Source organism: Eschrichtius robustus, chromosome 5 (assembly GCF_028021215.1).
Source record: "Eschrichtius robustus isolate mEscRob2 chromosome 5, mEscRob2.pri, whole genome shotgun sequence".
Classification (NCBI taxonomy): domain Eukaryota; kingdom Metazoa; phylum Chordata; class Mammalia; order Artiodactyla; family Eschrichtiidae; genus Eschrichtius; species Eschrichtius robustus.
Window position 1 is genome coordinate 110,183,505 of NC_090828.1, and position 26,287 is coordinate 110,209,791.

The following is a 26,287-nucleotide window of genomic DNA, read 5'->3' on the forward strand; positions in this document are numbered from 1 at the left end:
GTTAGGCAGCCATAGTGTGTTTTCTAAATGTGTGACTCTGTTCTGTTTTGTAATTCAGTTCAAGTGTAGCGGTTTTTACATTCCCTCTATAAGTGATATCTTCTGATTAGTGTCTTTTTCTGTGTGACTTATTTCACTTAGAACCGTCGTACCTGAATCCACTCATCATGCTGCTACTAGCCTTATGACGTTGATTTCATGGCTGAGTGATATTCCATTGTACCTAAGGACCACAACTTCTTTATCCATTTTTCTCTTTCCTGGGATATTTAAGGTGGAATGAAGTGGAGGTTCTTGTCAACAGAGCAACCCTAAACTTTGGAGTGCCTGTGCCTTGCTGATTTTTAGTTTTCCCAAATTAGACGCCCATGAGTGGAAGTGCCCTATGCTGTCTAAGCCGAGTTTTTTAGATGTTTCAGGACACACCGTACACTTCTCCAGAGTGGCTGTTGGCAATTTACATCCCGCCCATCAGCGTAGCAAGGCTCCCATTTCTCCATGGCCTCTCCTGCATTTCTGGTATTGACACTTTATTCAGCATGGCCCTTTTGACCGATGGGAAGCGAGACTTCTTTGTAGCGCTGATTTGCCTTTCCAGGTTGCTTGGTTGGCCAAAAAGGGCGTATGCGTTTTTTCCTGAATATATTCAGGAAAAAACGCATACGCCCTTTTTGGCCAAGGGCATCATTGTCGAGGTTTTGCCGATTTTCCTGTGCTTTAAAGGCGATTCGAATCTACCTCCTGAAATCTGTTTCCTGCAATTCTGCCTTGCTTTCAAATCCTCTTCGTTGCCTTCCCTCAATATTTTTGTGGGCGAGAGTTATCATTTATAACTCTGCAGGTTTGTGATTTGCAGTGCCCCTGAGCTCCATTTTTCAACTCGCTTTTTTGGGAGCTGGCCGCAAAAGCGTAGGATTGCTTCAGGACCTATTCTGGTCCCGGGCGGCAGGCTGAGCCTGTGGTTAATTCTTCTTCCTGATGGGAAAATAGAGTGACCTGTGCCTTTCCCAACACCTAGAGCTAGTCGCTCATTGGTTCCCCCTCTTCCCGTTCATCCTCAGGACAAATTGCAACCTGTACGGAACAGGAGGTTAAACGTGTTGATTCTCCAAGGAGGGAGATTGCTAGTAAAGCGGATGGAATGGCGAACCCGAGCACAAGGAGATGAGAAATGAGGTGCGTTTTAGAAACCTTTCCCGATCACACGGTGTACCATCTTCTGGGGTTCTCATGCATGTTTTCGATGTAGGAAGATGCCCTTGAACCTGGAGATTTGGGACCCATCAGACGGGTACCACGCAGTATTACTTTAAAGGGTCTGCGTTTGCTCACCCAACCTCACCAAACCTCTCAGCCCCAAGAGTGTCCACCCTTATGTCTCAATCAGCTGTGGGTCTAGATATGGTCAATCCAGGTGGCATCACAGCCCCTGAATGAATTTTGTAAGAATGTCTCTCTCTTTCACTGTCTTTGTTTCACGGGTTTTTAAAAGTAATTGATTTTCCTAATGGGGTTTAGCTGCTTTTCACTGCTGTGTTTATGCCGCTTTACTCCCACTTGACTCACTTACGGAGAGATATCAATACATAGGTTTGAAGATTCTTACTAGTCAGATCTATTCTTGGGCGGTGAATAGGGGGTGTTGAGTCCAGTTCACTGAGCAAGGAGTAGGTCTTGTCTATTACATATTGGGTTTATGGAACGGTATCTGAGCTAATTTGAAACCCTTGTTTTAGGCATCACCCCACCTCACCTTTCCCGTTAGGCAGCCATAGTGTGTTTTCTAAATGTGTGACTCTGTTCTGTTTTGTAATTCAGTTCAAGTGTAGCGGTTTTTACATTCCCTCTATAAGTGATATCTTCTGATTAGTGTCTTTTTCTGTGTGACTTATTTCACTTAGAACCGTCGTACCTGAATCCACTCATCATGCTGCTACTAGCCTTATGACGTTGATTTCATGGCTGAGTGATATTCCATTGTACCTAAGGACCACAACTTCTTTATCCATTTTTCTCTTTCCTGGGATATTTAAGGTGGAATGAAGTGGAGGTTCTTGTCAACAGAGCAACCCTAAACTTTGGAGTGCCTGTGCCTTGCTGATTTTTAGTTTTCCCAAATTAGACGCCCATGAGTGGAAGTGCCCTATGCTCTCTAAGCCGAGTTTTTTAGATGTTTCAGGACACACCGTACACTTCTCCAGAGTGGCTGTTGGCAATTTACATCCCGCCCATCAGCGTAGCAAGGCTCCCATTTCTCCATGGCCTCTCTTGCATTTCTGGTATTGACACTTTATTCAGCATGGCCCTTTTGACCGATGGGAAGCGAGACTTCTTTGTAGCGCTGATTTGCCTTTCCAGGTTGCTTGGTTGGCCAAAAAGGGCGTATGCGTTTTTTCCTGAATATATTCAGGAAAAAACGCATACGCCCTTTTTGGCCAAGGGCATCATTGTCGAGGTTTTGCCGCTTTTCCTGTGCTTTAAAGGCGATTCGAATCTACCTCCTGAAATCTGTTTCCTGCAATTCTGCCTTGCTTTCAAATCCTCTTCGTTGCCTTCCCTCAATATTTTTGTGGGCGAGAGTTATCATTTATAACTCTGCAGGTTTGTGATTTGCAGTGCCCCTGAGCTCCATTTTTCAACTCGCTTTTTTGGGAGCTGGCCGCAAAAGCGTAGGATTGCTTCAGGACCTATTCTGGTTCCGGGCGGCAGGCTGAGCCGGTGGTTAATTCTTCTTCCTGATGGGAAAATAGAGTGACCTGTGCCTGTCCCACCACCTAGAGCTAGTCGCTCATTGGTTCCCCCTCTTCCCGTTCATCCTCAGGACAAATTGAAACCTGTACGGAACAGGAGGTTAAAGTGCTGTTTCTCCAAGGAGGGAGATTGCTATTAAAGTGGCTGGAATGGCGAACCCGAGCACAAGGAGATGAGAAATGAGGTGCGTTTTAGAAACCTTTCCCGATCACACGGTGTACCATCTTCTGGGTTTCTCATGCATGTTTTCGATGTAGGAAGATGCCCTTGAACCTGGAGATTTGGGACCCATGGGATGGGTACCACACAGTATTACTTTAAAGGGTCTGCGTTTGCTCACCCAACCTCACCAAACCTCTCAGCCCCAAGAGTGTCCACCCTTATGTCTCAATCAGCTGTGGGTCTAGATATGGTCAATCCAGGTGGCATCACAGCCCCTGAACGAATTTTGTAAGAATGTCTCTCTCTTTCACTGTCTTTGTTTCACGGGTTTTTAAAAGTAATTGATTTTCCTAATGGGGTTTAGCTGCTTTTCACTGCTGTGTTTATGCCGCTTTACTCCCACTTGACTCACTTACGGAGAGATATCAATACATAGGTTTGAAGATTCTTACTAGTCAGATCTATTCTTGGGCGGTGAATAGGGGGTGTTGAGTCCAGTTCACTGAGCAAGGAGTAGGTCTTGTCTATTACATATTGGGTTTATGGAACGGTATCTGAGCTAATTTGAAACCCTTGTTTTAGGCATCACCCCACCTCACCTTTCCCGTTAGGCAGCCATAGTGTGTTTTCTAAATGTGTGACTCTGTTCTGTTTTGTAATTCAGTTCAAGTGTAGCGGTTTTTACATTCCCTCTATAAGTGATATCTTCTGATTAGTGTCTTTTTCTGTGTGACTTATTTCACTTAGAACCGTCGTACCTGAATCCACTCATCATGCTGCTACTAGCCTTATGACGTTGATTTCATGGCTGAGTGATATTCCATTGTACCTAAGGACCACAACTTCTTTATCCATTTTTCTCTTTCCTGGGATATTTAAGGTGGAATGAAGTGGAGGTTCTTGTCAACAGAGCAACCCTAAACTTTGGAGTGCCTGTGCCTTGCTGATTTTTAGTTTTCCCAAATTAGACGCCCATGAGTGGAAGTGCCCTATGCTCTCTAAGCCGAGTTTTTTAGATGTTTCAGGACACACCGTACACTTCTCCAGAGTGGCTGTTGGCAATTTACATCCCGCCCATCAGCGTAGAAAGGCTCCCATTTCTCCATGGCCTCTCTTGCATTTCTGGTATTGACACTTTATTCAGCATGGCCCTTTTGACCGATGGGAAGCGAGACTTCTTTGTAGCGCTGATTTGCCTTTCCAGGTTGCTTGGTTGGCCAAAAAGGGCGTATGCGTTTTTTCCTGAATATATTCAGGAAAAAACGCATACGCCCTTTTTGGCCAAGGGCATCATTGTCGAGGTTTTGCCGCTTTTCCTGTGCTTTAAAGGCGATTCGAATCTACCTCCTGAAATCTGTTTCCTGCAATTCTGCCTTGCTTTCAAATCCTCTTCGTTGCCTTCCCTCAATATTTTTGTGGGCGAGAGTTATCATTTATAACTCTGCAGGTTTGTGATTTGCAGGGCCCCTGAGCTCCATTTTTCAACTCGCTTTTTTGGGAGCTGGCCGCAAAAGCGTAGGATTGCTTCAGGACCTATTCTGGTTCCGGGCGGCAGGCTGAGCCGGTGGTTAATTCTTCTTCCTGATGGGAAAATAGAGTGACCTGTGCCTGTCCCACCACCTAGAGCTAGTCGCTCATTGTTTCCCCCTCTTCCCGTTCATCCTCAGGACAAATTGAAACCTGTACGGAACAGGAGGTTAAAGTGCTGTTTCTCCAAGGAGGGAGATTGCTATTAAAGTGGCTGGAATGGCGAACCCGAGCACAAGGAGATGAGAAATGAGGTGCGTTTTAGAAACCTTTCCCGATCACACGGTGTACCATCTTCTGGGTTTCTCATGCATGTTTTCGATGTAGGAAGATGCCCTTGAACCTGGAGATTTGGGACCCATGGGATGGGTACCACACAGTATTACTTTAAAGGGTCTGCGTTTGCTCACCCAACCTCACCAAACCTCTCAGCCCCAAGAGTGTCCACCCTTATGTCTCAATCAGCTGTGGGTCTAGATATGGTCAATCCAGGTGGCATCACAGCCCCTGAACGAATTTTGTAAGAATGTCTCTCTCTTTCACTGTCTTTGTTTCACGGGTTTTTAAAAGTAATTGATTTTCCTAATGGGGTTTAGCTGCTTTTCACTGCTGTGTTTATGCCGCTTTACTCCCACTTGACTCACTTACGGAGAGATATCAATACATAGGTTTGAAGATTCTTACTAGTCAGATCTATTCTTGGGCGGTGAATAGGGGGTGTTGAGTCCAGTTCACTGAGCAAGGAGTAGGTCTTGTCTATTACATATTGGGTTTATGGAACGGTATCTGAGCTAATTTGAAACCCTTGTTTTATGCATCACCCCACCTCGCCTTTCCCGTTAGGCAGCCATAGTGTGTTTTCTAAATGTGTGACTCTGTTCTGTTTTGTAATTCAGTTCAAGTGTAGCGGTTTTTACATTCCCTCTATAAGTGATATCTTCTGATTAGTGTCTTTTTCTGTGTGACTTATTTCACTTAGAACCGTCGTACCTGAATCCACTCATCATGCTGCTACTAGCCTTATGACGTTGATTTCATGGCTGAGTGATATTCCATTGTACCTAAGGACCACAACTTCTTTATCCATTTTTCTCTTTCCTGGGATATTTAAGGTGGAATGAAGTGGAGGTTCTTGTCAACAGAGCAACCCTAAACTTTGGAGTGCCTGTGCCTTGCTGATTTTTAGTTTTCCCAAATTAGACGCCCATGAGTGGAAGTGCCCTATGCTGTCTAAGCCGAGTTTTTTAGATGTTTCAGGACACACCGTACACTTCTCCAGAGTGGCTGTTGGCAATTTACATCCCGCCCATCAGCGTAGCAAGGCTCCCATTTCTCCATGGCCTCTCCTGCATTTCTGGTATTGACACTTTATTCAGCATGGCCCTTTTGACCGATGGGAAGCGAGACTTCTTTGTAGCGCTGATTTGCCTTTCCAGGTTGCTTGGTTGGCCAAAAAGGGCGTATGCATTTTTTCCTGAATATATTCAGGAAAACACGCATACGCCCTTTTTGGCCAAGGGCATCATTGTCGAGGTTTTGCCGCTTTTCCTGTGCTTTAAAGGCGATTCGAATCTACCTCCTGAAATCTGTTTCCTGCAATTCTGCCTTGCTTTCAAATCCTCTTCGTTGCCTTCCCTCAATATTTTTGTGGGCGAGAGTTATCATTTATAACTCTGCAGGTTTGTGATTTGCAGTGCCCCTGAGCTCCATTTTTCAACTCGCTTTTTTGGGAGCTGGCCGCAAAAGCGTAGGATTGCTTCAGGACCTATTCTGGTCCCGGGCGGCAGGCTGAGCCTGTGGTTAATTCTTCTTCCTGATGGGAAAATAGAGTGACCTGTGCCTTTCCCAACACCTAGAGCTAGTCGCTCATTGGTTCCCCCTCTTCCCGTTCATCCTCAGGACAAATTGCAACCTGTACGGAACAGGAGGTTAAACGTGTTGATTCTCCAAGGAGGGAGATTGCTAGTAAAGCGGATGGAATGGCGAACCCGAGCACAAGGAGATGAGAAATGAGGTGCGTTTTAGAAACCTTTCCCGATCACACGGTGTACCATCTTCTGGGGTTCTCATGCATGTTTTCGATGTAGGAAGATGCCCTTGAACCTGGAGATTTGGGACCCATCAGACGGGTACCACGCAGTATTACTTTAAAGGGTCTGCGTTTGCTCACCCAACCTCACCAAACCTCTCAGCCCCAAGAGTGTCCACCCTTATGTCTCAATCAGCTGTGGGTCTAGATATGGTCAATCCAGGTGGCATCACAGCCCCTGAATGAATTTTGTAAGAATGTCTCTCTCTTTCACTGTCTTTGTTTCACGGGTTTTTAAAAGTAATTGATTTTCCTAATGGGGTTTAGCTGCTTTTCACTGCTGTGTTTATGCCGCTTTACTCCCACTTGACTCACTTACGGAGAGATATCAATACATAGGTTTGAAGATTCTTACTAGTCAGATCTATTCTTGGGCGGTGAATAGGGGGTGTTGAGTCCAGTTCACTGAGCAAGGAGTAGGTCTTGTCTATTACATATTGGGTTTATGGAACGGTATCTGAGCTAATTTGAAACCCTTGTTTTAGGCATCACCCCACCTCACCTTTCCCGTTAGGCAGCCATAGTGTGTTTTCTAAATGTGTGACTCTGTTCTGTTTTGTAATTCAGTTCAAGTGTAGCGGTTTTTACATTCCCTCTATAAGTGATATCTTCTGATTAGTGTCTTTTTCTGTGTGACTTATTTCACTTAGAACCGTCGTACCTGAATCCACTCATCATGCTGCTACTAGCCTTATGAAGTTGATTTCATGGCTGAGTGATATTCCATTGTACCTAAGGACCACAACTTCTTTATCCATTTTTCTCTTTCCTGGGATATTTAAGGTGGAATGAAGTGGAGGTTCTTGTCAACAGAGCAACCCTAAACTTTGGAGTGCCTGTGCCTTGCTGATTTTTAGTTTTCCCAAATTAGACGCCCATGAGTGGAAGTGCCCTATGCTCTCTAAGCCGAGTTTTTTAGATGTTTCAGGACACACCGTACACTTCTCCAGAGTGGCTGTTGGCAATTTACATCCCGCCCATCAGCGTAGCAAGGCTCCCATTTCTCCATGGCCTCTCTTGCATTTCTGGTATTGACACTTTATTCAGCATGGCCCTTTTGACCGATGGGAAGCGAGACTTCTTTGTAGCGCTGATTTGCCTTTCCAGGTTGCTTGGTTGGCCAAAAAGGGCGTATGCGTTTTTTCCTGAATATATTCAGGAAAAAACGCATACGCCCTTTTTGGCCAAGGGCATCATTGTCGAGGTTTTGCCGCTTTTCCTGTGCTTTAAAGGCGATTCGAATCTACCTCCTGAAATCTGTTTCCTGCAATTCTGCCTTGCTTTCAAATCCTCTTCGTTGCCTTCCCTCAATATTTTTGTGGGCGAGAGTTATCATTTATAACTCTGCAGGTTTGTGATTTGCAGTGCCCCTGAGCTCCATTTTTCAACTCGCTTTTTTGGGAGCTGGCCGCAAAAGCGTAGGATTGCTTCAGGACCTATTCTGGTTCCGGGCGGCAGGCTGAGCCGGTGGTTAATTCTTCTTCCTGATGGGAAAATAGAGTGACCTGTGCCTGTCCCACCACCTAGAGCTAGTCGCTCATTGGTTCCCCCTCTTCCCGTTCATCCTCAGGACAAATTGAAACCTGTACGGAACAGGAGGTTAAAGTGCTGTTTCTCCAAGGAGGGAGATTGCTATTAAAGTGGCTGGAATGGCGAACCCGAGCACAAGGAGATGAGAAATGAGGTGCGTTTTAGAAACCTTTCCCGATCACACGGTGTACCATCTTCTGGGTTTCTCATGCATGTTTTCGATGTAGGAAGATGCCCTTGAACCTGGAGATTTGGGACCCATGGGATGGGTACCACACAGTATTACTTTAAAGGGTCTGCGTTTGCTCACCCAACCTCACCAAACCTCTCAGCCCCAAGAGTGTCCACCCTTATGTCTCAATCAGCTGTGGGTCTAGATATGGTCAATCCAGGTGGCATCACAGCCCCTGAACGAATTTTGTAAGAATGTCTCTCTCTTTCACTGTCTTTGTTTCACGGGTTTTTAAAAGTAATTGATTTTCCTAATGGGGTTTAGCTGCTTTTCACTGCTGTGTTTATGCCGCTTTACTCCCACTTGACTCACTTACGGAGAGATATCAATACATAGGTTTGAAGATTCTTACTAGTCAGATCTATTCTTGGGCGGTGAATAGGGGGTGTTGAGTCCAGTTCACTGAGCAAGGAGTAGGTCTTGTCTATTACATATTGGGTTTATGGAACGGTATCTGAGCTAATTTGAAACCCTTGTTTTAGGCATCACCCCACCTCACCTTTCCCGTTAGGCAGCCATAGTGTGTTTTCTAAATGTGTGACTCTGTTCTGTTTTGTAATTCAGTTCAAGTGTAGCGGTTTTTACATTCCCTCTATAAGTGATATCTTCTGATTAGTGTCTTTTTCTGTGTGACTTATTTCACTTAGAACCGTCGTACCTGAATCCACTCATCATGCTGCTACTAGCCTTATGACGTTGATTTCATGGCTGAGTGATATTCCATTGTACCTAAGGACCACAACTTCTTTATCCATTTTTCTCTTTCCTGGGATATTTAAGGTGGAATGAAGTGGAGGTTCTTGTCAACAGAGCAACCCTAAACTTTGGAGTGCCTGTGCCTTGCTGATTTTTAGTTTTCCCAAATTAGACGCCCATGAGTGGAAGTGCCCTATGCTCTCTAAGCCGAGTTTTTTAGATGTTTCAGGACACACCGTACACTTCTCCAGAGTGGCTGTTGGCAATTTACATCCCGCCCATCAGCGTAGAAAGGCTCCCATTTCTCCATGGCCTCTCTTGCATTTCTGGTATTGACACTTTATTCAGCATGGCCCTTTTGACCGATGGGAAGCGAGACTTCTTTGTAGCGCTGATTTGCCTTTCCAGGTTGCTTGGTTGGCCAAAAAGGGCGTATGCGTTTTTTCCTGAATATATTCAGGAAAAAACGCGTACGCCCTTTTTGGCCAAGGGCATCATTGTCGAGGTTTTGCCGCTTTTCCTGTGCTTTAAAGGCGATTCGAATCTACCTCCTGAAATCTGTTTCCTGCAATTCTGCCTTGCTTTCAAATCCTCTTCGTTGCCTTCCCTCAATATTTTTGTGGGCGAGAGTTATCATTTATAACTCTGCAGGTTTGTGATTTGCAGGGCCCCTGAGCTCCATTTTTCAACTCGCTTTTTTGGGAGCTGGCCGCAAAAGCGTAGGATTGCTTCAGGACCTATTCTGGTTCCGGGCGGCAGGCTGAGCCGGTGGTTAATTCTTCTTCCTGATGGGAAAATAGAGTGACCTGTGCCTGTCCCACCACCTAGAGCTAGTCGCTCATTGTTTCCCCCTCTTCCCGTTCATCCTCAGGACAAATTGAAACCTGTACGGAACAGGAGGTTAAAGTGCTGTTTCTCCAAGGAGGGAGATTGCTATTAAAGTGGCTGGAATGGCGAACCCGAGCACAAGGAGATGAGAAATGAGGTGCGTTTTAGAAACCTTTCCCTATCACACGGTGTACCATCTTCTGGGTTTCTCATGCATGTTTTCGATGTAGGAAGATGCCCTTGAACCTGGAGATTTGGGACCCATGGGATGGGTACCACACAGTATTACTTTAAAGGGTCTGCGTTTGCTCACCCAACCTCACCAAACCTCTCAGCCCCAAGAGTGTCCACCCTTATGTCTCAATCAGCTGTGGGTCTAGATATGGTCAATCCAGGTGGCATCACAGCCCCTGAACGAATTTTGTAAGAATGTCTCTCTCTTTCACTGTCTTTGTTTCACGGGTTTTTAAAAGTAATTGATTTTCCTAATGGGGTTTAGCTGCTTTTCACTGCTGTGTTTATGCCGCTTTACTCCCACTTGACTCACTTACGGAGAGATATCAATACATAGGTTTGAAGATTCTTACTAGTCAGATCTATTCTTGGGCGGTGAATAGGGGGTGTTGAGTCCAGTTCACTGAGCAAGGAGTAGGTCTTGTCTATTACATATTGGGTTTATGGAACGGTATCTGAGCTAATTTGAAACCCTTGTTTTAGGCATCACCCCACCTCACCTTTCCCGTTAGGCAGCCATAGTGTGTTTTCTAAATGTGTGACTCTGTTCTGTTTTGTAATTCAGTTCAAGTGTAGCGGTTTTTACATTCCCTCTATAAGTGATATCTTCTGATTAGTGTCTTTTTCTGTGTGACTTATTTCACTTAGAACCGTCGTACCTGAATCCACTCATCATGCTGCTACTAGCCTTATGACGTTGATTTCATGGCTGAGTGATATTCCATTGTACCTAAGGACCACAACTTCTTTATCCATTTTTCTCTTTCCTGGGATATTTAAGGTGGAATGAAGTGGAGGTTCTTGTCAACAGAGCAACCCTAAACTTTGGAGTGCCTGTGCCTTGCTGATTTTTAGTTTTCCCAAATTAGACGCCCATGAGTGGAAGTGCCCTATGCTCTCTAAGCCGAGTTTTTTAGATGTTTCAGGACACACCGTACACTTCTCCAGAGTGGCTGTTGGCAATTTACATCCCGCCCATCAGCGTAGCAAGGCTCCCATTTCTCCATGGCCTCTCTTGCATTTCTGGTATTGACACTTTATTCAGCATGGCCCTTTTGACCGATGGGAAGCGAGACTTCTTTGTAGCGCTGATTTGCCTTTCCAGGTTGCTTGGTTGGCCAAAAACGGCGTATGCGTTTTTTCCTGAATATATTCAGGAAAAAACGCATACGCCCTTTTTGGCCAAGGGCATCATTGTCGAGGTTTTGCCGCTTTTCCTGTGCTTTAAAGGCGATTCGAATCTACCTCCTGAAATCTGTTTCCTGCAATTCTGCCTTGCTTTCAAATCCTCTTCGTTGCCTTCCCTCAATATTTTTGTGGGCGAGAGTTATCATTTATAACTCTGCAGGTTTGTGATTTGCAGGGCCCCTGAGCTCCATTTTTCAACTCGCTTTTTTGGGAGCTGGCCGCAAAAGCGTAGGATTGCTTCAGGACCTATTCTGGTTCCGGGCGGCAGGCTGAGCCGGTGGTTAATTCTTCTTCCTGATGGGAAAATAGAGTGACCTGTGCCTGTCCCACCACCTAGAGCTAGTCGCTCATTGTTTCCCCCTCTTCCCGTTCATCCTCAGGACAAATTGAAACCTGTACGGAACAGGAGGTTAAAGTGCTGTTTCTCCAAGGAGGGAGATTGCTATTAAAGTGGCTGGAATGGCGAACCCGAGCACAAGGAGATGAGAAATGAGGTGCGTTTTAGAAACCTTTCCCGATCACACGGTGTACCATCTTCTGGGGTTCTCATGCATGTTTTCGATGTAGGAAGATGCCCTTGAACCTGGAGATTTGGGACCCATGGGATGGGTACCACACAGTATTACTTTAAAGGGTCTACGTTTGCTCACCCAACCTCACCAAACCTCTCAGCCCCAAGAGTGTCCACCCTTATGTCTCAATCAGCTGTGGGTCTAGATATGGTCAATCCAGGTGGCATCACAGCCCCTGAACGAATTTTGTAAGAATGTCTCTCTCTTTCACTGTCTTTGTTTCACGGGTTTTTAAAAGTAATTGATTTTCCTAATGGGGTTTAGCTGCTTTTCACTGCTGTGTATATGCCGCTTTACTCCCACTTGACTCACTTACGAAGAGATATCAATACATAGGTTTGAAGATTCTTACTAGTCAGATCTATTCTTGGGCGGTGAATAGGGGGTGTTGAGTCCAGTTCACTGAGCAAGGAGTAGGTCTTGTCTATTACATATTGGGTTTATGGAACGGTATCTGAGCTAATTTGAAACCCTTGTTTTAGGCATCACCCCACCTCACCATTCCCGTTAGGCAGCCATAGTGTGTTTTCTAAATGTGTGACTCTGTTCTGTTTTGTAATTCAGTTCAAGTGTAGCGGTTTTTACATTCCCTCTGTAAGTGATATCTTCTGATTAGTGTCTTTTTCTGTGTGACTTATTTCACTTAGAACCGTCGTACCTGAATCCACTCATCATGCTGCTACTAGCCTTATGACGTTGATTTCATGGCTGAGTGATATTCCATTGTACCTAAGGACCACAACTTCTTTATCCATTTTTCTCTTTCCTGGGATATTTAAGGTGGAATGAAGTGGAGGTTCTTGTCAACAGAGCAACCCTAAACTTTGGAGTGCCTGTGCCTTGCTGATTTTTAGTTTTCCCAAATTAGACGCCCATGAGTGGAAGTGCCCTATGCTCTCTAAGCCGAGTTTTTTAGATGTTTCAGGACACACCGTACACTTCTCCAGAGTGGCTGTTGGCAATTTACATCCCGCCCATCAGCGTAGCAAGGCTCCCATTTCTCCATGGTCTCTCTTGCATTTCTGGTATTGACACTTTATTCAGCATGGCCCTTTTGACCGATGGGAAGCGAGACTTCTTTGTAGCGCTGATTTGCCTTTCCAGGTTGCTTGGTTGGCCAAAAAGGGCGTATGCGTTTTTTCCTGAATATATTCAGGAAAAAACGCATACGCCCTTTTTGGCCAAGGGCATCATTGTCGAGGTTTTGCCGCTTTTCCTGTGCTTTAAAGGCGATTCGAATCTACCTCCTGAAATCTGTTTCCTGCAATTCTGCCTTGCTTTCAAATCCTCTTCGTTGCCTTCCCTCAATATTTTTGTGGGCGAGAGTTATCATTTATAACTCTGCAGGTTTGTGATTTGCAGGGCCCCTGAGCTCCATTTTTCAACTCGCTTTTTTGGGAGCTGGCCGCAAAAGCGTAGGATTGCTTCAGGACCTATTCTGGTTCCGGGCGGCAGGCTGAGCCGGTGGTTAATTCTTCTTCCTGATGGGAAAATAGAGTGACCTGTGCCTGTCCCACCACCTAGAGCTAGTCGCTCATTGGTTCCCCCTCTTCCCGTTCATCCTCAGGACAAATTGAAACCTGTACGGAACAGGAGGTTAAAGTGCTGTTTCTCCAAGGAGGGAGATTGCTATTAAAGTGGCTGGAATGGCGAACCCGAGCACAAGGAGATGAGAAATGAGGTGCGTTTTAGAAACCTTTCCCGATCACACGGTGTACCATCTTCTGGGGTTCTCATGCATGTTTTCGATGTAGGAAGATGCCCTTGAACCTGGAGATTTGGGACCCATGGGATGGGTACCACACAGTATTACTTTAAAGGGTCTACGTTTGCTCACCCAACCTCACCAAACCTCTCAGCCCCAAGAGTGTCCACCCTTATGTCTCAATCAGCTGTGGGTCTAGATATGGTCAATCCAGGTGGCATCACAGCCCCTGAACGAATTTTGTAAGAATTTCTCTCTCTTTCACTGTCTTTGTTTCACGGGTTTTTAAAAGTAATTGATTTTCCTAATGGGGTTTAGCTGCTTTTCACTGCTGTGTTTATGCCGCTTTACTCCCACTTGACTCACTTACGGAGAGATATCAATACATAGGTTTGAAGATTCTTACTAGTCAGATCTATTCTTGGGCGGTGAATAGGGGGTGTTGAGTCCAGTTCACTGAGCAAGGAGTAGGTCTTGTCTATTACATATTGGGTTTATGGAACGGTATCTGAGCTAATTTGAAACCCTTGTTTTAGGCATCACCCCACCTCACCTTTCCCGTTAGGCAGCCATAGTGTGTTTTCTAAATGTGTGACTCTGTTCTGTTTTGTAATTCAGTCCAAGTGTAGCGGTTTTTACATTCCCTCTATAAGTGATATCTTCTGATTAGTGTCTTTTTCTGTGTGACTTATTTCACTTAGAACCGTCGTACCTGAATCCACTCATCATGCTGCTACTAGCCTTATGACGTTGATTTCATGGCTGAGTGATATTCCATTGTACCTAAGGACCACAACTTCTTTATCCATTTTTCTCTTTCCTGGGATATTTAAGGTGGAATGAAGTGGAGGTTCTTGTCAACAGAGCAACCCTAAACTTTGGAGTGCCTGTGCCTTGCTGATTTTTAGTTTTCCCAAATTAGACGCCCATGAGTGGAAGTGCCCTATGCTCTCTAAGCCGAGTTTTTTAGATGTTTCAGGACACACCGTACACTTCTCCAGAGTGGCTGTTGGCAATTTACATCCCGCCCATCAGCGTAGCAAGGCTCCCATTTCTCCATGGCCTCTCCTGCATTTCTGGTATTGACACTTTATTCAGCATGGCCCTTTTGACCGATGGGAAGCGAGACTTCTTTGTAGCGCTGATTTGCCTTTCCAGGTTGCTTGGTTGGCCAAAAAGGGCGTATGCGTTTTTTCCTGAATATATTCAGGAAAAAACGCATACGCCCTTTTTGGCCAAGGGCATCATTGTCGAGGTTTTGCCGCTTTTCCTGTGCTTTAAAGGCGATTCGAATCTACCTCCTGAAATCTGTTTCCTGCAATTCTGCCTTGCTTTCAAATCCTCTTCGTTGCCTTCCCTCAATATTTTTGTGGGCGAGAGTTATCATTTATAACTCTGCAGGTTTGTGATTTGCAGTGCCCCTGAGCTCCATTTTTCAACTCGCTTTTTTGGGAGCTGGCCGCAAAAGCGTAGGATTGCTTCAGGACCTATTCTGGTTCCGGGCGGCAGGCTGAGCCTGTGGTTAATTCTTCTTCCTGATGGGAAAATAGAGTGACCTGTGCCTTTCCCAACACCTAGAGCTAGTCGCTCATTGGTTCCCCCTCTTCCCGTTCATCCTCAGGACAAATTGCAACCTGTACGGAACAGGAGGTTAAACGTGTTGATTCTCCAAGGAGGGAGATTGCTAGTAAAGTGGATGGAATGGCGAACCCGAGCACAAGGAGATGAGAAATGAGGTGCGTTTTAGAAACCTTTCCCGATCACACGGTGTACCATCTTCTGGGTTTCTCATGCATGTTTTCGATGTAGGAAGATGCCCTTGAACCTGGAGATTTGGGACCCATCAGACGGGTACCACGCAGTATTACTTTAAAGGGTCTGCGTTTGCTCACCCAACCTCACCAAACCTCTCAGCCCCAAGAGTGTCCACCCTTATGTCTCAATCAGCTGTGGGTCTAGATATGGTCAATCCAGGTGGCATCACAGCCCCTGAACGAATTTTGTAAGAATTTCTCTCTCTTTCACTGTCTTTGTTTCACGGGTTTTTAAAAGTAATTGATTTTCCTAATGGGGTTTAGCTGCTTTTCACTGCTGTGTTTATGCCGCTTTACTCCCACTTGACTCACTTACGGAGAGATATCAATACATAGGTTTGAAGATTCTTACTAGTCAGATCTATTCTTGGGCGGTGAATAGGGGGTGTTGAGTCCAGTTCACTGAGCAAGGAGTAGGTCTTGTCTATTACATATTGGGTTTATGGAACGGTATCTGAGGTAATTTGAAACCCTTGTTTTAGGCATCACCCCACCTCACCTTTCCCGTTAGGCAGCCATAGTGTGTTTTCTAAATGTGTGACTCTGTTCTGTTTTGTAATTCAGTTCAAGTGTAGCGGTTTTTACATTCCCTCTATAAGTGATATCTTCTGATTAGTGTCTTTTTCTGTGTGACTTATTTCACTTAGAACCGTCGTACCTGAATCCACTCATCATGCTGCTACTAGCCTTATGACGTTGATTTCATGGCTGAGTGATATTCCATTGTACCTAAGGACCACAACTTCTTTATCCATTTTTCTCTTTCCTGGGATATTTAAGGTGGAATGAAGTGGAGGTTCTTGTCAACAGAGCAACCCTAAACTTTGGAGTGCCTGTGCCTTGCTGATTTTTAGTTTTCCCAAATTAGACGCCCATGAGTGGAAGTGCCCTATGCTCTCTAAGCCGAGTTTTTTAGATGTTTCAGGACACACCGTACACTTCTCCAGAGTGGCTGTTGGCAATTTACATCCCGCCCATCAGCGTAGCAAGGCTCCCATTTCTCCATGGCCTCTCCTGCATTTCTGGTATTGACACTTTATTCAGCATGGCCCTTTTCACCGATGGGAAGCGAGACTTCTTTGTAGCGCTGATTTGCCTTTCCAGGTTGCTTGGTTGGCCAAAAAGGGCGTATGCGTTTTTTCCTGAATATATTCAGGAAAAAACGCATACGCCCTTTTTGGCCAAGGGCATCATTGTCGAGGTTTTGCCGCTTTTCCTGTGCTTTAAAGGCGATTCGAATCTACCTCCTGAAATCTGTTTCCTGCAATTCTGCCTTGCTTTCAAATCCTCTTCGTTGCCTTCCCTCAATATTTTTGTGGGCGAGAGTTATCATTTATAACTCTGCAGGTTTGTGATTTGCAGTGCCCCTGAGCTCCATTTTTCAACTCGCTTTTTTGGGAGCTGGCCGCAAAAGCGTAGGATTGCTTCAGGACCTATTCTGGTTCCGGGCGGCAGGCTGAGCCGGTGGTTAATTCTTCTTCCTGATGGGAAAATAGAGTGACCTGTGCCTGTCCCACCACCTAGAGCTAGTCGCTCATTGGTTCCCCCTCTTCCCGTTCATCCTCAGGACAAATTGAAACCTGTACGGAACAGGAGGTAAAAGTGCTGTTTCTCCAAGGAGGGAGATTGCTATTAAAGTGGCTGGAATGGCGAACCCGAGCACAAGGAGATGAGAAATGAGGTGCGTTTTAGAAACCTTTCCCGATCACACGGTGTACCATCTTCTGGGGTTCTCATGCATGTTTTCGATGTAGGAAGATGCCCTTGAACCTGGAGATTTGGGACCCATGGGATGGGTACCACACAGTATTACTTTAAAGGGTCTACGTTTGCTCACCCAACCTCACCAAACCTCTCAGCCCCAAGAGTGTCCACCCTTATGTCTCAATCAGCTGTGGGTCTAGATATGGTCAATCCAGGTGGCATCACAGCCCCTGAACGAATTTTGTAAGAATGTCTCTCTCTTTCACTGTCTTTGTTTCACGGGTTTTTAAAAGTAATTGATTTTCCTAATGGGGTTTAGCTGCTTTTCACTGCTGTGTTTATGCCGCTTTACTCCCACTTGACTCACTTACGAAGAGATATCAATACATAGGTTTGAAGATTCTTACTAGTCAGATCTATTCTTGGGCGGTGAATAGGGGGTGTTGAGTCCAGTTCACTGAGCAAGGAGTAGGTCTTGTCTATTACATATTGGGTTTATGGAACGGTATCTGAGCTAATTTGAAACCCTTGTTTTAGGCATCACCCCACCTCACCTTTCCCGTTAGGCAGCCATAGTGTGTTTTCTAAATGTGTGACTCTGTTCTGTTTTGTAATTCAGTTCAAGTGTAGCGGTTTTTACATTCCCTCTATAAGTGATATCTTCTGATTAGTGTCTTTTTCTGTGTGACTTATTTCACTTAGAACCGTCGTACCTGAATCCACTCATCATGCTGCTACTAGCCTTATGACGTTGATTTCATGGCTGAGTGATATTCCATTGTACCTAAGGACCACAACTTCTTTATCCATTTTTCTCTTTCCTGGGGTATTTAAGGTGGAATGAAGTGGAGGTTCTTGTCAACAGAGCAACCCTAAACTTTGGAGTGCCTGTGCCTTGCTGATTTTTAGTTTTCCCAAATTAGACGCCCATGAGTGGAAGTGCCCTATGCTCTCTAAGCCGAGTTTTTTAGATGTTTCAGGACACACCGTACACTTCTCCAGAGTGGCTGTTGGCAATTTACATCCCGCCCATCAGCGTAACAAGGCTCCCATTTCTCCATGGCCTCTCTTCCATTTCTGGTATTGACACTTTATTCAGCATGGCCCTTTTGACCGATGGGAAGCGAGACTTCTTTGTAGCGCTGATTTGCCTTTCCAGGTTGCTTGGTTGGCCAAAAAGGGCGTATGCATTTTTTCCTGAATATATTCATGAAAAAACGCATACGCCCTTTTTGGCCAAGGGCATCATTGTCGAGGTTTTGCCGCTTTTCCTGTGCTTTAAAGGCGATTCGAATCTACCTCCTGAAATCTGTTTCCTGCAATTCTGCCTTGCTTTCAAATCCTCTTCGTTGCCTTCCCTCAATATTTTTGTGGGCGAGAGTTATCATTTATAACTCTGCAGGTTTGTGATTTGCAGGGCCCCTGAGCTCCATTTTTCAACTCGCTTTTTTGGGAGCTGGCCGCAAAAGCGTAGGATTGCTTCAGGACCTATTCTGGTTCCGGGCGGCAGGCTGAGCCGGTGGTTAATTCTTCTTCCTGATGGGAAAATAGAGTGACCTGTGCCTGTCCCACCACCTAGAGCTAGTCGCTCATTGGTTCCCCCTCTTCCCGTTCATCCTCAGGACAAATTGAAACCTGTACGGAACAGGAGGTTAAAGTGCTGTTTCTCCAAGGAGGGAGATTGCTATTAAAGTGGCTGGAATGGCGAACCCGAGCACAAGGAGATGAGAAATGAGGTGCGTTTTAGAAACCTTTCCCGATCACACGGTGTACCATCTTCTGGGGTTCTCATGCATGTTTTCGATGTAGGAAGATGCCCTTGAACCTGGAGATTTGGGACCCATGGGATGGGTACCACACAGTATTACTTTAAAGGGTCTACGTTTGCTCACCCAACCTCACCAAACCTCTCAGCCCCAAGAGTGTCCACCCTTATGTCTCAATCAGCTGTGGGTCTAGATATGGTCAATCCAGGTGGCATCACAGCCCCTGAACGAATTTTGTAAGAATTTCTCTCTCTTTCACTGTCTTTGTTTCACGGGTTTTTAAAAGTAATTGATTTTCCTAATGGGGTTTAGCTGCTTTTCACTGCTGTGTTTATGCCGCTTTACTCCCACTTGACTCACTTACGGAGAGATATCAATACATAGGTTTGAAGATTCTTACTAGTCAGATCTATTCTTGGGCGGTGAATAGGGGGTGTTGAGTCCAGTTCACTGAGCAAGGAGTAGGTCTTGTCTATTACATATTGGGTTTATGGAACGGTATCTGAGCTAATTTGAAACCCTTGTTTTAGGCATCACCCCACCTCACCTTTCCCGTTAGGCAGCCATAGTGTGTTTTCTAAATGTGTGACTCTGTTCTGTTTTGTAATTCAGTTCAAGTGTAGCGGTTTTTACATTCCCTCTATAAGTGATATCTTCTGATTAGTGTCTTTTTCTGTGTGACTTATTTCACTTAGAACCGTCGTACCTGAATCCACTCATCATGCTGCTACTAGCCTTATGACGTTGATTTCATGGCTGAGTGATATTCCATTGTACCTAAGGACCACAACTTCTTTATCCATTTTTCTCTTTCCTGGGATATTTAAGGTGGAATGAAGTGGAGGTTCTTGTCAACAGAGCAACCCTAAACTTTGGAGTGCCTGTGCCTTGCTGATTTTTAGTTTTCCCAAATTAGACGCCCATGAGTGGAAGTGCCCTATGCTCTCTAAGCCGAGTTTTTTAGATGTTTCAGGACACACCGTACACTTCTCCAGAGTGGCTGTTGGCAATTTACATCCCGCCCATCAGCGTAGAAAGGCTCCCATTTCTCCATGGCCTCTCTTGCATTTCTGGTATTGACACTTTATTCAGCATGGCCCTTTTGACCGATGGGAAGCGAGACTTCTTTGTAGCGCTGATTTGCCTTTCCAGGTTGCTTGGTTGGCCAAAAAGGGCGTATGCGTTTTTTCCTGAATATATTCAGGAAAAAACGCATACGCCCTTTTTGGCCAAGGGCATCATTGTCGAGGTTTTGCCGCTTTTCCTGTGCTTTAAAGGCGATTCGAATCTACCTCCTGAAATCTGTTTCCTGCAATTCTGCCTTGCTTTCAAATCCTCTTCGTTGCCTTCCCTCAATATTTTTGTGGGCGAGAGTTATCATTTATAACTCTGCAGGTTTGTGATTTGCAGGGCCCCTGAGCTCCATTTTTCAACTCGCTTTTTTGGGAGCTGGCCGCAAAAGCGTAGGATTGCTTCAGGACCTATTCTGGTTCCGGGCGGCAGGCTGAGCCGGTGGTTAATTCTTCTTCCTGATGGGAAAATAGAGTGACCTGTGCCTGTCCCACCACCTAGAGCTAGTCGCTCATTGTTTCCCCCTCTTCCCGTTCATCCTCAGGACAAATTGAAACCTGTACGGAACAGGAGGTTAAAGTGCTGTTTCTCCAAGGAGGGAGATTGCTATTAAAGTGGCTGGAATGGCGAACCCGAGCACAAGGAGATGAGAAATGAGGTGCGTTTTAGAAACCTTTCCCGATCACACGGTGTACCATCTTCTGGGTTTCTCATGCATGTTTTCGATGTAGGAAGATGCCCTTGAACCTGGAGATTTGGGACCCATGGGATGGGTACCACACAGTATTACTTTAAAGGGTCTGCGTTTGCTCACCCAACCTCACCAAACCTCTCAGCCCCAAGAGTGTCCACCCTTATGTCTCAATCAGCTGTGGGTCTAGATATGGTCAATCCAGGTGGCATCACAGCCCCTGAACGAATTTTGTAAGAATGTCTCTCTCTTTCACTGTCTTTGTTTCACGGGTTTTTAAAAGTAATTGATTTTCCTAATGGGGTTTAGCTGCTTTTCACTGCTGTGTTTATGCCGCTTTACTCCCACTTGACTCACTTACGGAGAGATATCAATACATAGGTTTGAAGATTCTTACTAGTCAGATCTATTCTTGGGCGGTGAATAGGGGGTGTTGAGTCCAGTTCACTGAGCAAGGAGTAGGTCTTGTCTATTACATATTGGGTTTATGGAACGGTATCTGAGCTAATTTGAAACCCTTGTTTTATGCATCACCCCACCTCGCCTTTCCCGTTAGGCAGCCATAGTGTGTTTTCTAAATGTGTGACTCTGTTCTGTTTTGTAATTCAGTTCAAGTGTAGCGGTTTTTACATTCCCTCTATAAGTGATATCTTCTGATTAGTGTCTTTTTCTGTGTGACTTATTTCACTTAGAACCGTCGTACCTGAATCCACTCATCATGCTGCTACTAGCCTTATGACGTTGATTTCATGGCTGAGTGATATTCCATTGTACCTAAGGACCACAACTTCTTTATCCATTTTTCTCTTTCCTGGGATATTTAAGGTGGAATGAAGTGGAGGTTCTTGTCAACAGAGCAACCCTAAACTTTGGAGTGCCTGTGCCTTGCTGATTTTTAGTTTTCCCAAATTAGACGCCCATGAGTGGAAGTGCCCTATGCTGTCTAAGCCGAGTTTTTTAGATGTTTCAGGACACACCGTACACTTCTCCAGAGTGGCTGTTGGCAATTTACATCCCGCCCATCAGCGTAGCAAGGCTCCCATTTCTCCATGGCCTCTCCTGCATTTCTGGTATTGACACTTTATTCAGCATGGCCCTTTTGACCGATGGGAAGCGAGACTTCTTTGTAGCGCTGATTTGCCTTTCCAGGTTGCTTGGTTGGCCAAAAAGGGCGTATGCATTTTTTCCTGAATATATTCAGGAAAACACGCATACGCCCTTTTTGGCCAAGGGCATCATTGTCGAGGTTTTGCCGCTTTTCCTGTGCTTTAAAGGCGATTCGAATCTACCTCCTGAAATCTGTTTCCTGCAATTCTGCCTTGCTTTCAAATCCTCTTCGTTGCCTTCCCTCAATATTTTTGTGGGCGAGAGTTATCATTTATAACTCTGCAGGTTTGTGATTTGCAGTGCCCCTGAGCTCCATTTTTCAACTCGCTTTTTTGGGAGCTGGCCGCAAAAGCGTAGGATTGCTTCAGGACCTATTCTGGTCCCGGGCGGCAGGCTGAGCCTGTGGTTAATTCTTCTTCCTGATGGGAAAATAGAGTGACCTGTGCCTTTCCCAACACCTAGAGCTAGTCGCTCATTGGTTCCCCCTCTTCCCGTTCATCCTCAGGACAAATTGCAACCTGTACGGAACAGGAGGTTAAACGTGTTGATTCTCCAAGGAGGGAGATTGCTAGTAAAGCGGATGGAATGGCGAACCCGAGCACAAGGAGATGAGAAATGAGGTGCGTTTTAGAAACCTTTCCCGATCACACGGTGTACCATCTTCTGGGGTTCTCATGCATGTTTTCGATGTAGGAAGATGCCCTTGAACCTGGAGATTTGGGACCCATCAGACGGGTACCACGCAGTATTACTTTAAAGGGTCTGCCTTTGCTCACCCAACCTCACCAAACCTCTCAGCCCCAAGAGTGTCCACCCTTATGTCTCAATCAGCTGTGGGTCTAGATATGGTCAATCCAGGTGGCATCACAGCCCCTGAATGAATTTTGTAAGAATGTCTCTCTCTTTCACTGTCTTTGTTTCACGGGTTTTTAAAAGTAATTGATTTTCCTAATGGGGTTTAGCTGCTTTTCACTGCTGTGTTTATGCCGCTTTACTCCCACTTGACTCACTTACGGAGAGATATCAATACATAGGTTTGAAGATTCTTACTAGTCAGATCTATTCTTGGGCGGTGAATAGGGGGTGTTGAGTCCAGTTCACTGAGCAAGGAGTAGGTCTTGTCTATTACATATTGGGTTTATGGAACGGTATCTGAGCTAATTTGAAACCCTTGTTTTAGGCATCACCCCACCTCACCTTTCCCGTTAGGCAGCCATAGTGTGTTTTCTAAATGTGTGACTCTGTTCTGTTTTGTAATTCAGTTCAAGTGTAGCGGTTTTTACATTCCCTCTATAAGTGATATCTTCTGATTAGTGTCTTTTTCTGTGTGACTTATTTCACTTAGAACCGTCGTACCTGAATCCACTCATCATGCTGCTACTAGCCTTATGAAGTTGATTTCATGGCTGAGTGATATTCCATTGTACCTAAGGACCACAACTTCTTTATCCATTTTTCTCTTTCCTGGGATATTTAAGGTGGAATGAAGTGGAGGTTCTTGTCAACAGAGCAACCCTAAACTTTGGAGTGCCTGTGCCTTGCTGATTTTTAGTTTTCCCAAATTAGACGCCCATGAGTGGAAGTGCCCTATGCTCTCTAAGCCGAGTTTTTTAGATGTTTCAGGACACACCGTACACTTCTCCAGAGTGGCTGTTGGCAATTTACATCCCGCCCATCAGCGTAGCAAGGCTCCCATTTCTCCATGGCCTCTCTTGCATTTCTGGTATTGACACTTTATTCAGCATGGCCCTTTTGACCGATGGGAAGCGAGACTTCTTTGTAGCGCTGATTTGCCTTTCCAGGTTGCTTGGTTGGCCAAAAAGGGCGTATGCGTTTTTTCCTGAATATATTCAGGAAAAAACGCATACGCCCTTTTTGGCCAAGGGCATCATTGTCGAGGTTTTGCCGCTTTTCCTGTGCTTTAAAGGCGATTCGAATCTACCTCCTGAAATCTGTTTCCTGCAATTCTGCCTTGCTTTCAAATCCTCTTCGTTGCCTTCCCTCAATATTTTTGTGGGCGAGAGTTATCATTTATAACTCTGCAGGTTTGTGATTTGCAGTGCCCCTGAGCTCCATTTTTCAACTCGCTTTTTTGGGAGCTGGCCGCAAAAGCGTAGGATTGCTTCAGGACCTATTCTGGTTCCGGGCGGCAGGCTGAGCCGGTGGTTAATTCTTCTTCCTGATGGGAAAATAGAGTGACCTGTGCCTGTCCCACCACCTAGAGCTAGTCGCTCATTGGTTCCCCCTCTTCCCGTTCATCCTCAGGACAAATTGAAACCTGTACGGAACAGGAGGTTAAAGTGCTGTTTCTCCAAGGAGGGAGATTGCTATTAAAGTGGCTGGAATGGCGAACCCGAGCACAAGGAGATGAGAAATGAGGTGCGTTTTAGAAACCTTTCCCGATCACACGGTGTACCATCTTCTGGGTTTCTCATGCATGTTTTCGATGTAGGAAGATGCCCTTGAACCTGGAGATTTGGGACCCATGGGATGGGTACCACACAGTATTACTTTAAAGGGTCTGCGTTTGCTCACCCAACCTCACCAAACCTCTCAGCCCCAAGAGTGTCCACCCTTATGTCTCAATCAGCTGTGGGTCTAGATATGGTCAATCCAGGTGGCATCACAGCCCCTGAACGAATTTTGTAAGAATGTCTCTCTCTTTCACTGTCTTTGTTTCACGGGTTTTTAAAAGTAATTGATTTTCCTAATGGGGTTTAGCTGCTTTTCACTGCTGTGTTTATGCCGCTTTACTCCCACTTGACTCACTTACGGAGAGATATCAATACATAGGTTTGAAGATTCTTACTAGTCAGATCTATTCTTGGGCGGTGAATAGGGGGTGTTGAGTCCAGTTCACTGAGCAAGGAGTAGGTCTTGTCTATTACATATTGGGTTTATGGAACGGTATCTGAGCTAATTTGAAACCCTTGTTTTAGGCATCACCCCACCTCACCTTTCCCGTTAGGCAGCCATAGTGTGTTTTCTAAATGTGTGACTCTGTTCTGTTTTGTAATTCAGTTCAAGTGTAGCGGTTTTTACATTCCCTCTATAAGTGATATCTTCTGATTAGTGTCTTTTTCTGTGTGACTTATTTCACTTAGAACCGTCGTACCTGAATCCACTCATCATGCTGCTACTAGCCTTATGACGTTGATTTCATGGCTGAGTGATATTCCATTGTACCTAAGGACCACAACTTCTTTATCCATTTTTCTCTTTCCTGGGATATTTAAGGTGGAATGAAGTGGAGGTTCTTGTCAACAGAGCAACCCTAAACTTTGGAGTGCCTGTGCCTTGCTGATTTTTAGTTTTCCCAAATTAGACGCCCATGAGTGGAAGTGCCCTATGCTCTCTAAGCCGAGTTTTTTAGATGTTTCAGGACACACCGTACACTTCTCCAGAGTGGCTGTTGGCAATTTACATCCCGCCCATCAGCGTAGAAAGGCTCCCATTTCTCCATGGCCTCTCTTGCATTTCTGGTATTGACACTTTATTCAGCATGGCCCTTTTGACCGATGGGAAGCGAGACTTCTTTGTAGCGCTGATTTGCCTTTCCAGGTTGCTTGGTTGGCCAAAAAGGGCGTATGCGTTTTTTCCTGAATATATTCAGGAAAAAACGCGTACGCCCTTTTTGGCCAAGGGCATCATTGTCGAGGTTTTGCCGCTTTTCCTGTGCTTTAAAGGCGATTCGAATCTACCTCCTGAAATCTGTTTCCTGCAATTCTGCCTTGCTTTCAAATCCTCTTCGTTGCCTTCCCTCAATATTTTTGTGGGCGAGAGTTATCATTTATAACTCTGCAGGTTTGTGATTTGCAGGGCCCCTGAGCTCCATTTTTCAACTCGCTTTTTTGGGAGCTGGCCGCAAAAGCGTAGGATTGCTTCAGGACCTATTCTGGTTCCGGGCGGCAGGCTGAGCCGGTGGTTAATTCTTCTTCCTGATGGGAAAATAGAGTGACCTGTGCCTGTCCCACCACCTAGAGCTAGTCGCTCATTGTTTCCCCCTCTTCCCGTTCATCCTCAGGACAAATTGAAACCTGTACGGAACAGGAGGTTAAAGTGCTGTTTCTCCAAGGAGGGAGATTGCTATTAAAGTGGCTGGAATGGCGAACCCGAGCACAAGGAGATGAGAAATGAGGTGCGTTTTAGAAACCTTTCCCTATCACACGGTGTACCATCTTCTGGGTTTCTCATGCATGTTTTCGATGTAGGAAGATGCCCTTGAACCTGGAGATTTGGGACCCATGGGATGGGTACCACACAGTATTACTTTAAAGGGTCTGCGTTTGCTCACCCAACCTCACCAAACCTCTCAGCCCCAAGAGTGTCCACCCTTATGTCTCAATCAGCTGTGGGTCTAGATATGGTCAATCCAGGTGGCATCACAGCCCCTGAACGAATTTTGTAAGAATGTCTCTCTCTTTCACTGTCTTTGTTTCACGGGTTTTTAAAAGTAATTGATTTTCCTAATGGGGTTTAGCTGCTTTTCACTGCTGTGTTTATGCCGCTTTACTCCCACTTGACTCACTTACGGAGAGATATCAATACATAGGTTTGAAGATTCTTACTAGTCAGATCTATTCTTGGGCGGTGAATAGGGGGTGTTGAGTCCAGTTCACT